The sequence below is a fragment of the Gymnogyps californianus genome, chromosome 11, assembly GCF_018139145.2.
Source record: "Gymnogyps californianus isolate 813 chromosome 11, ASM1813914v2, whole genome shotgun sequence".
Lineage (NCBI taxonomy): Eukaryota > Metazoa > Chordata > Aves > Accipitriformes > Cathartidae > Gymnogyps > Gymnogyps californianus.
Window position 1 is genome coordinate 18829743 of NC_059481.1, and position 9713 is coordinate 18839455.

At 40.7% G+C, this 9713-nt stretch overlaps 1 long non-coding RNA gene across 1 annotated transcript; it reads right to left on the minus strand.

Annotated features, from left to right (window-relative positions):
• Positions 1 to 367: 367 nt before the first annotated feature.
• LOC127020841 (uncharacterized) lies at positions 368 to 9713 on the minus strand. The gene is made up of 5 exons (XR_007767118.1): positions 9567 to 9713; positions 8332 to 8407; positions 7540 to 7615; positions 6755 to 7019; positions 368 to 2312 (listed from the first exon to the last, which is right to left on the minus strand). It is a non-coding gene; the product is annotated as an uncharacterized LOC127020841 (long non-coding RNA).

Here is a 9713-nt window from a genome sequence, read left to right on the forward strand (position 1 = left end):
GCTCACGTCTTTCCCCATTACACTACGGGGTTTTGAAATCACTTGTTTTTAATTCAAATTAAGTCACCATGGGGATGGTAGGTCTAAATTCCATGTAACAAAACTTATAGCTGATGACCAAATCCCTATTTTCTCATTTTGGATATTAAGATCAATTTTGGTTCCACTGTCCCAAAAAAACTTTAGAAATAGCCAAATGAGGGAGGAAAACTATAGTGCATAGTGGTGAATGATGCTTGGATGCATGTGTTTAAAACGTCCTATAAGTTCAGGATAACCAGAATCATGATGTCGTAACCAGATGACATTAAAAGGCCAAATATTTACCATACATGAAGACAAAAAAAATAGTCTGTATAGATTACTTGTGGGAATCTTTATTGCAGATATTGAAGGACATTCTAGATTAGCAGAAATCAAGAAAGAATTAGGCATATATATATATATATGATTAGTCTTTGATCTCACGTAAAATGTAGAAGGCAGAAAACACTGTGTAGTAGAGGTCCCTGAGCAAGAACCATTATCTAGGCATCAAGTGCAAACACGTTACAATCAGAAGACTTTTTCCAAGGTACGAAAAAAAATCCACTAACAGCAGGAAGTAGAAATATTTGAATGCTTCTCTTGAAACCCTCAAAACCAAATCTGGATGCCTCTGTGTAAGGCAGGCTCCAGCAGCATTGTCCTTCCAGGAGCTCTGATCAGGCAGTCTCCTGATCTCAATATCTGCACAGTCCAAGCAAGGACACACTGAATATTAGCATCTCTTTGAAGCTGCTTAATGTATTAGGCTCTTTTTTAACCTGTTGGTATCCTGACTTCTCTTGTATCATGTAACATGAAGAAGTGTAGCCTTTTTCCTTATTAATATAGGACATACAAGTATCCACGTATGAAGACTAACAAAATGCTGCCTGTTGTAAAACAGCAAGTAGCTTGTATAGAGGGAAAACTCTGTCACCTGCCTACTAAATGAGAAGCACAAACAGTTTCTTATGTATGGCCCTCAGTGAACCCATCCCGTTTTGCGCATATTGGAGCTTTGCAAATCTCCAGAGTTTTGTGTTTAGCAAAGCAGATGTGCAAATGGAGATCCTGGTGACCTCACCTCTGAGAATCAGGCCTTTGACATACATTATTCTCCTGCTGACAGCAAGAGAAGTGTGGATCAGTTGGCATTTCACACCTGCAACTAATGTAGAAGTTGTAACAATATAAGTGAGCATTAGGAATAGAAGCGATGCTTTGGACACGAACCAGCTATATTTAATCAGAAAGGTGCAAATCCACATTACGACTCAGGATGTGTATTAGCTGCAGCCTTTCTTTAACCTGGAAAGAAAGAATTATATCCAAGGGAACTTACCTCAAAGAGTTTCTCTTTCCTCTGACAGAAGTGATGATTAGGCTAAAATTGACCATTGGTTTTGTCTGTAGTTGGGGAATATACGATTTAGTTCATACAGCTTCAGCTGGTAGGCCAGTCTCGGTTCAAGATCCTGATCTACTATAAATACTTCTTCACAATGAGTAGAGCAATGAACTTGGAGTAGAGCTGAGGACCTTACCCCGCTCCTTTGGCCTGGACTGAGCTGACCTGGTAAATCTGCGGGGGGGGGTGAGATCTCGCTTAACATCCCAAGTTCTCCAGCTCCCCTCTGCCTCGGGAAGTCTGTGCCTCCAGACGGGCTCCCGGGGCCAGGAATTACAACAGCTTTTCAACCACTATTTTCTTGTTGGTAACAGATGCTCTGCACTGCTCCTTGGGCCTTTTGGACTTCTTTTAATGATGCAGCTTGTATTATCCTATAATACTCATCACTGATCAGGGTTCTCTTCACTAAAGTAGATCTATCAACTGCAGAGCATTTGGGCTTGGATATGTTCATCTGCTGCCCCATCAAGGAGTAACAAACCTTGTTGGGTGGGTAGAAAGGTACCATCACCCTTCATATCGGCTTGCTGTAGCCCTGGAAATTCATCTCCACTTGATGGTTTTTGGAGGTTTCTTTGTCAGTGTCTGCTGTGTCAGGCTGCTCTGATGCCTCTCAGCCTACAGTCTGATGCCTTGTGGCTTTCTTCCTGGCTGAGAAATGTCACAGATGGAAATGAGCAGTTTTGTCTCCTCCTGCCAAGCATACAGGGTGGGAACGGGTTGCACAGGCACATCTCTCCTTGAAAAGTCAAGGGACGCTACCGCCACCAAAACGGGCCCCTGGGCGGTTACGTGACATTCAGCTTGAGAAAGGAAACCAGTTTGTCACCTCATTGCTTAACAGTGTGATCTCAAGCCAGAGCTGAGGTTGTACCTATGGGCGCAAAAGATAAGATTACATTATTAACACTATGCTCATCGTGTTCTGAAGATATTCTAGTTTCCAACCTCAGAATGTGATACATTAAAAATGTGGTGGGATTCTTGGTTACGTGAATACTGATTTATAGGTTCTCCTACCAAAGAAAACAAAGCATCTCTCCCTACTCATTCTCCTGATTTCTGTTAAAAGATACAACAGTTCCAAAGTAGATGAGAGCTGTCATAATCCATGACCCATTGGCCTGAGAACTGTATATACATGTGGGAAAGGTGTTCTTACCCAGAATAATGTAAGCTATAGATGAAGTATGTGTGAATACTTTTGTGTAATGTGATTGTATGTATATACTCTGCAAAATGTATTTTGGAATAGTAGTGTATATGATTCAAAGTAATCAGGTACATTAAAACATGTAGGAAGGGCACAGAAGAGACAAGGGAAGGTATAGATAAAGGCAGGAAAAAAAGGAAAGAGAATGGATGGGGAGACGGCTAAAAGGATGGCAGGCATGACAGGCAGGATCAGGTAGGGCAAATCCAAATAGTTTATAAGAAGATGGAAAAATGCCTCTCTGGCATGGTACCTTTAGTGTTTCTCCACAATGATGTTGTAGTGCTTTTTCTACTCCTTGATGCAAACGAAGCACTGAAGTTCTCCTGATTTCCCCCCCCCCCCGTGTAAGATGTCCTTTACACTGTGATGAGATCACTGGTGTATTAGTTCATTTTAATCTTTTCAGAAAGAATCCAGGAACTGCAGTGAGGTCATGCCTGCAGTAATGTCTAAAAGGATGGTTTTATGGAGGAAAGGAGAAATTTTCCTCTCATTTAGCAACACTGTAACAGAATTTGTGGCTCTCAAGTGTGTTGGACAAGTTAAGGTTTGTTTATTTTTGTCTGTTGCATGTTTTTGCAAAAGATAGTGTGCTTCATATCCTTTTTTTTCGAAGCGTTGCATAAATCCAACAAAGCTTGCAGACAAAGCGTCCTGCTAGAGCAGTGCTCCACTTGAACAATCATTTAGAAGCATCTTTACCCACGGTACCTTCCCAGTCATACAGTCAAGGGGGGGAGTAAAAAATCAGACTCCTGTGACGACCTGAACGTCCTCACATTAGACCTTCTGTATCATTCAGAAGGCAGATGCCTCACCGAGAACATCCTAGTTCCCATCTCTTTCAAGGAGAAAAATCCTCGGGGCATCCCCAAGGGCCATGGTATCACTGTCTAATATGGCGTATTTGTGCCTCATTGATCAATGGAGTAATGTCAGGCATGAATTTAGTCCATGACATTTCAGGCAATGACGGTGACTTGGAAGTGTCAAACTTTCACTGGTATTCTGATTTTACCTCCAGTTTTTTCCACTCTCTGTTCACTAAGTGAAGTGAAAAGACTTAATGTTATAATTCTGAAAGGTCTCTGGATGGATTTAGTACTGGAAAGAAATATGTAGACAGATGGAATCATATGCCTCACTTTACCATGGCCAATGTATTGTATTTTAATGGGTTCTAATGAACTTAAAAATTACTCCCCAGTGTGCTTGCTGCCTGGGTCAGAAGGGTTATTTTGAGTTTGCCGTCTTCCTGGATTCTTGAGATAATTCCCTCTGGATTTGTTGGGTCAACAACAAAGTGGTGATAACAAAGACACCGCAGCTTTAATCCAGTGCTATGCTTTCTCCTTCTTTGCAATGTGGATTTGTGCATACTAACAGTTACACTGCTCCTAGTTTAACAACTGTAGGGCATTAGTGACATGCAGCATAAAACCAGTTCCCCTTTCATATCTAGAGACCAAACGTCCTGGATGATCTGTGTGACACAGTGGATGCCACAGATTTAGTTTTGCTCAAAAAGTTTAAGAGCTTTAGTTACCCAGAGAGGAGGGGGAGATTAATGGCATTCATTGATAGTGATAGGGAACTGTGCGCTCTAAATCCCATTGCAAGCAAAGAAGACCCCACCTCTACATACTACTAATATACATAACTATAGAAAGCCTTCCTATTTAAAAAGACGAATTAATAATGCTTAGTGGTCTGGATTTCTAAGTATGAATTGTCAGGGATTTCAGCAGGCTTAGGGAGGTGGGGAAATGGGTTAACATTGCATTGTTTAAAATTACAGGGGTTTAAATTGTTTAAAACGATAAGCAGATAGGGTTTCCACGCCAGATTTGAGACATTTGTTCTCTTTTATTTGTACTAAAATTTCAGCTTGAGCTCACATTGACATTCTACCCAGACTGCTTCCCAGACGAGCTAATTTGTCTACCTGTGTTCCATTTTAGGCCTTGGTTTTAATTTGAGGATGATTCCTGCTAATACCAAAGACTGGATAGGACATCCATTAAAAGTCTACACAGCAATTGAAATGGAAAATTCCAAAAGAAACCCTATTAGAGTTTTTCTCCATCAAATCAACATTACAGACTTCTTATGCATTTCTTAATTAGACATTGATATTAACTGGACTGTTGCATGATTTAAATCTAGCTCTTAATCTCAGCTATTCTATGCTGCTGTAGTTTTTATGACATCCAACTAGCGACTGCTTTATGCATTAATCTATCTGGAAAACCACCTTCACATTTTTTTTGTCTTTTTTTAGAAGAATAAAGGCCCCAAGAAGGAAATGAAAGCTTTTGGGTTCAGCCATTAGTAATTTTCTGCTTAGTATTTGAAAAATTGCTTATTTTAATTGCTTCATAGAAGAAAAAGATATCAAAGCTAACGTTCTTTCTCTCCAAACTTTGTAATTATTTCTCTCAGACTCTTATTTGAAATGCCTTGAAAGGATTTTCATTGAAATGTAGATTTCTTCTCTTTCAAAAGTACTTTTATTCCCCCGTGCTTCTTTCCCTTTTTTTCTAGTGACTTCCTCTCTAGATTTAGAGCAAAACACGTAGACTCCAATCTCTGGACACTGTAGCACGTGTCACACAGATGTCCCTTAAGTGCCATCTTCTTTAAAACTAACCTTCCCATGGCCTAGAGACTGTGCTGACAACTGGCCATAGGTCTTAGCCTGGTATCCTTGGGCTTCCTCCACGGACAGCGAAGAAGAGTCATAAGTGTTACAGGGGTTTGCTATATCAGAGTCGTACTCATTCTGAAAATTGCTGTGTGATTTGCTTATTAATATAACTGCCAAAACCAAGGGAGCCTAATGGAAAAGTTTTATAAATGTTAGTGAGCATGTCAGTGAACTGAAGTTTGGGGCTTGTGATAAAGTCTAGGGACAGGTAAGCTTTGTATAGTTTCGGGTTCTGTTTCCAGCCGTGTAAGTCCTGAATATCCTAATCCAGGAAGGAATTTGCTAACCAAACCCTGTAGTTAGTTCTGCATTGTATTTAAACATCACAGGCACAAAGCTTCAGGATCATGTTGGCCTTATCAGTAATCCTTGATACCAATACAGCAATAGTAGCAAGAAGTTCTTTATTTCACCTATACATTTTCAGGGAACATTATTTACTAATAGATTATGATCTGGTCAAAATGATCTATACATTCATTACGTCTAGAGTGGGCTTTCATAACTCACAGTATCTAAGAATGAGGCAAAACTCGCATTTGTTTATAGTGCAGCAATTCTGCTCAGCAAAAAAAGGCGCAGAGAAAATACTGTCCTAAGCACCTTGTGATCTGCTCTGAGTCCCAGGTGATTTCTCATGCCAGCTCAAAAACATCTTTAAGAGCCTCAGAAGAGTGGGGACCTGGCTGCCTCAGAGACTCCTCAAAATATAGCTGTTCTCTCTGCAAATAAGTGGCCCCGCAAGCCTAGTGCGGTCATGGCTAAGGTTATCTCGTAGGGGGAAATCTTCACAGTGGAACAAAGCATTTTGAGAAGAGAAGATTGAAATGAAGCTAAAGTATTCTCAATATCAGATTTTACATGCATTTTTTGCAATAACACAAAAGGAAGAAAGAGAACAAGAAAATGAGTTAGAGGAAGATGGAGAGAGAGATGGTCTATTAAGCAAAGCTACTTTTTTACTCCCTGAATTTACAGTCCTGATAGACATCTTTATTCAAAATTACTCATTTTTTATATTCAGATACTACATTTTTCAATACTAGGTCCTAGATTTGTCTGGACAGATTACCCTTTTATTCCCACAATGAAACTTAATTATCCTTTTTATGTCTTCAGATACTTTCAGTCATTTCCTGAACTGTTTCTGGGGACAGAGAGCAGCTGATGGGTCAGTCAGTAAAGCAAGTACTGTGCATCCCTGTTGGCCACACATTTTTGAAGGTAGAAGCCCTTTGGCCCCAGGTCTCCTTAGAAAGATTTTGAGCACTAGTACCTGTAATTTGCTCGGATCTACTTTTGCTGAGCTTTTTTTTTGACTAGGCAGAGACTCATCATTTTCTCAGCACCTTTCCGTGTATTACTTAGAAGCATCTAAACGTGAGTAACTCACCTGGAATCTGTAGAAGGATATTTGAATGAGTCACCTCTGAGACAAGAACAACTCCTCATGAAATCCAGGATGGAAATGACTGCATGGTTTATAACACACCTTCCTACTGTTGCAGCAGGAAGGAATGCCTCTGAGTAGTTAAAGTCCAAATGACTAAATAAATTGGTTCAAAGCAGCAGTAGTAGCACAGAGGGTCATATAAGTTGCTGGTATTGAGTAGTTACTAGACTTCAGGACACTTCATTGGTTTCATCTGTAAAGAAACCTATAACACACATTATCCATTATCACTACCTTCTGTGTCTGAGCAAAACTAACAAGAGTAGTCAACACGGAAAGGTTGCACAAGATAGCCCAAGACTTGCAAGTACTAAGGAGAAAATTGAATGGGTACCCATTATAGTCTTTGAGAGTTATTTTTTAGCTCTTATTATTTTTGTAAAAGTCTCAGTTGTTCAAATATGAAAGTAAAGAAGTGTTACAATAAATTAAAATATAAATAGGCTTAAGAAAATCACCCAATTCATCAGAAAGTAGAGAGACAGCACAACTGGTATGTGTTATAGAATCCTTTATGAATTAAATGCTAAATCTCAAGGGGCTGACCTGCCAAAATAATTTTAATATATAAATAGTGCCGGTGTTGCTGTGGTACACAGGTATGCTTTATTGGATTGAACAAGTAGTGGTCAAATGCAGTTTCACAACTAGGCTGGGATTAACAACAGACTTTGTACGGACTTTATACATTGTATAAAACCCAAATTAAACAAAAATCCACTTACCCTGGAATAGTATTCATATTCCAGTCACATCTCTGCATGAAAGCTGCTTCTTCCAAATCCAACTTGTGACCCCAGCCTGAAAGCAGGGAACAGGACGGCGCAGTATCACTGAGACCGCATAGTCTGTCATACCAAAACCAGAGATTAAGACGGCACTGCGGAATAAAACACAAGCTTCTCCGTCACACTCAACCTACATTTTTTCCTGATGAGTTTATCACTCTTAATAATTTCCACTAGCCTGAGAGAGCAGATAATCTGTTTTCTATAAATACAATAAATAGTGCTTCAAAGGACATGGCATTTATTCAATTCATCACTTCAGTGATTCAAAATAAATGTAAAAAGAAAAGATGTCTAAAGCAACCAAGCAGCAGGAAGCCAGGACAGAAGGTCTCAGGCTGAGTCCCCATTTTTGCTGCTGATGGGTTCTGCCATCTTAGACCAGTAACTTCAACCTTCAGCCTGGGTGCATTTGTCTGCCTCCATAAAGCCGATAGTTAGCACCTTTTATAGGGCTTTTACAGTACAGTGTACTGTACAGTCTGTACAGTGCATGGCAATAAACTAGGTCCTGATCTCATCTGTGCCTTCTCTCTGTGTGACTGGAAAATGAGTGATAAAAAATAATAATAAGCTCTGAATAATTACGTATTGTCTTTATAGTGAAGCAGGCCTTGAGCATTGTGAGGTCTCCACTGGGAGAAGTCCCATTTAAAAAATCTCCCTGGCATAAAAATGAATCGGATCCTGTCACATGAATGGCCTGCATTTACTATTCTTTTCACTTACCTTCTAGTCGTTCATTTTCTGAGCTGACTTGCGCCTGTTCCCTTGTTGTCAGCAGGAGTTGGGTAACAAGAACTTGCTGGAAATGGAGTATTAAATAAATTAACAAACAAACACAGAAAGAACTGCTGACTCAGCAGATGCGTTATTACAACCGTGATGTAAAACTATAAAACAACAAATGCAACTTCTGAACGTCTCATGATTCACATCACAAACAGCAAGGGAGAACAGTGAGAGAGGATTTTGACCAGTGCCAATGAATTTGGAACAACACTGGATTTTGAGATCATAAGAAATTCAGGATGGGTCCGGGTTGAATTCTTGGTCTGTCTGAGCAGCAGATGTTCTCCTTCCTGTAACCGTTGCAGCATTAAGCACTGCATCCATCATCTGCAAAAAGGCAGCACTTGGACTACCTTGATAGCGAGGACCACTCCACTATAGCCAAGAAAATCAATCAGCATCTCAGCTCTAGGTTACTGAAAATGTTTTGGAAGCTCAGGAGAATGCTTCCCTCCACCTGAGCTCCCGACAGCTCTAGGTGTGATACCAGGGCTGCTTGTTTCATCTGGGAATTGGGGAAGGCACATGCTGCCTAGACTTTGAAACTCTTAGAAAAGGTAACAGTTCATACCTGCTGCATTGGATTTGCCCCAGGTATGGGGCATCTCCCCCAGGGAGATGGAGCAAAACAGAATAGGGCAGAGGTACAAACACCACGAGTAACCTAATGGATGTTTTGGTGGGAAGAAGGGGAGATCAATTATGGGAAAAATCTGCTGGCCATTAAGTGTCCTGGAGCAACTATTGCGACGCTGAAGCAGTGAGTTTCCATGCGGCTTTAAGACATCTGCCCTAAGGAAGCATTTGCAATTGAAACTGCATCCTCTTTTTCTTAACTCTCCGATTCCCATGGGCCAGCAGTTGCCTTGCTAAATGAAATGCTTCTTTAGGGAGACTGGCTGGCCCCAGAGCCTGGTAATGCAATATAGTGCCTTTCATCTCTCACCCATGAACCCAAGTCAAACAGAGTTTGGTAAATGGCCAATAACCCTTACCATCCCAGGGGCTGTTTGATGACCTGTGCGAAATGAGGAGGGTCATCTCTGTGTCTGTTTACTAGAAGGCAAGTGTCACCTTCACCATAAAAAGGGACAGGGTTACTACTCATTATCACCCAATTTAACATTCTTAAGCCAAGAGAATAAGCCCGGAAAACTCAGCCATCTTCTTACCCGATGATGGTAGTCCCAGTATGTCAGGACTTGAAGTACATGAATGAGGACAGTTGCATTGCAGCAAACCAGGCTGCGCCTCTCCTGCGGACAAGAAATCCAAGTCTGAACTACTCACAGAGGTGTGTGATTGCAGTTCTCCCCAGA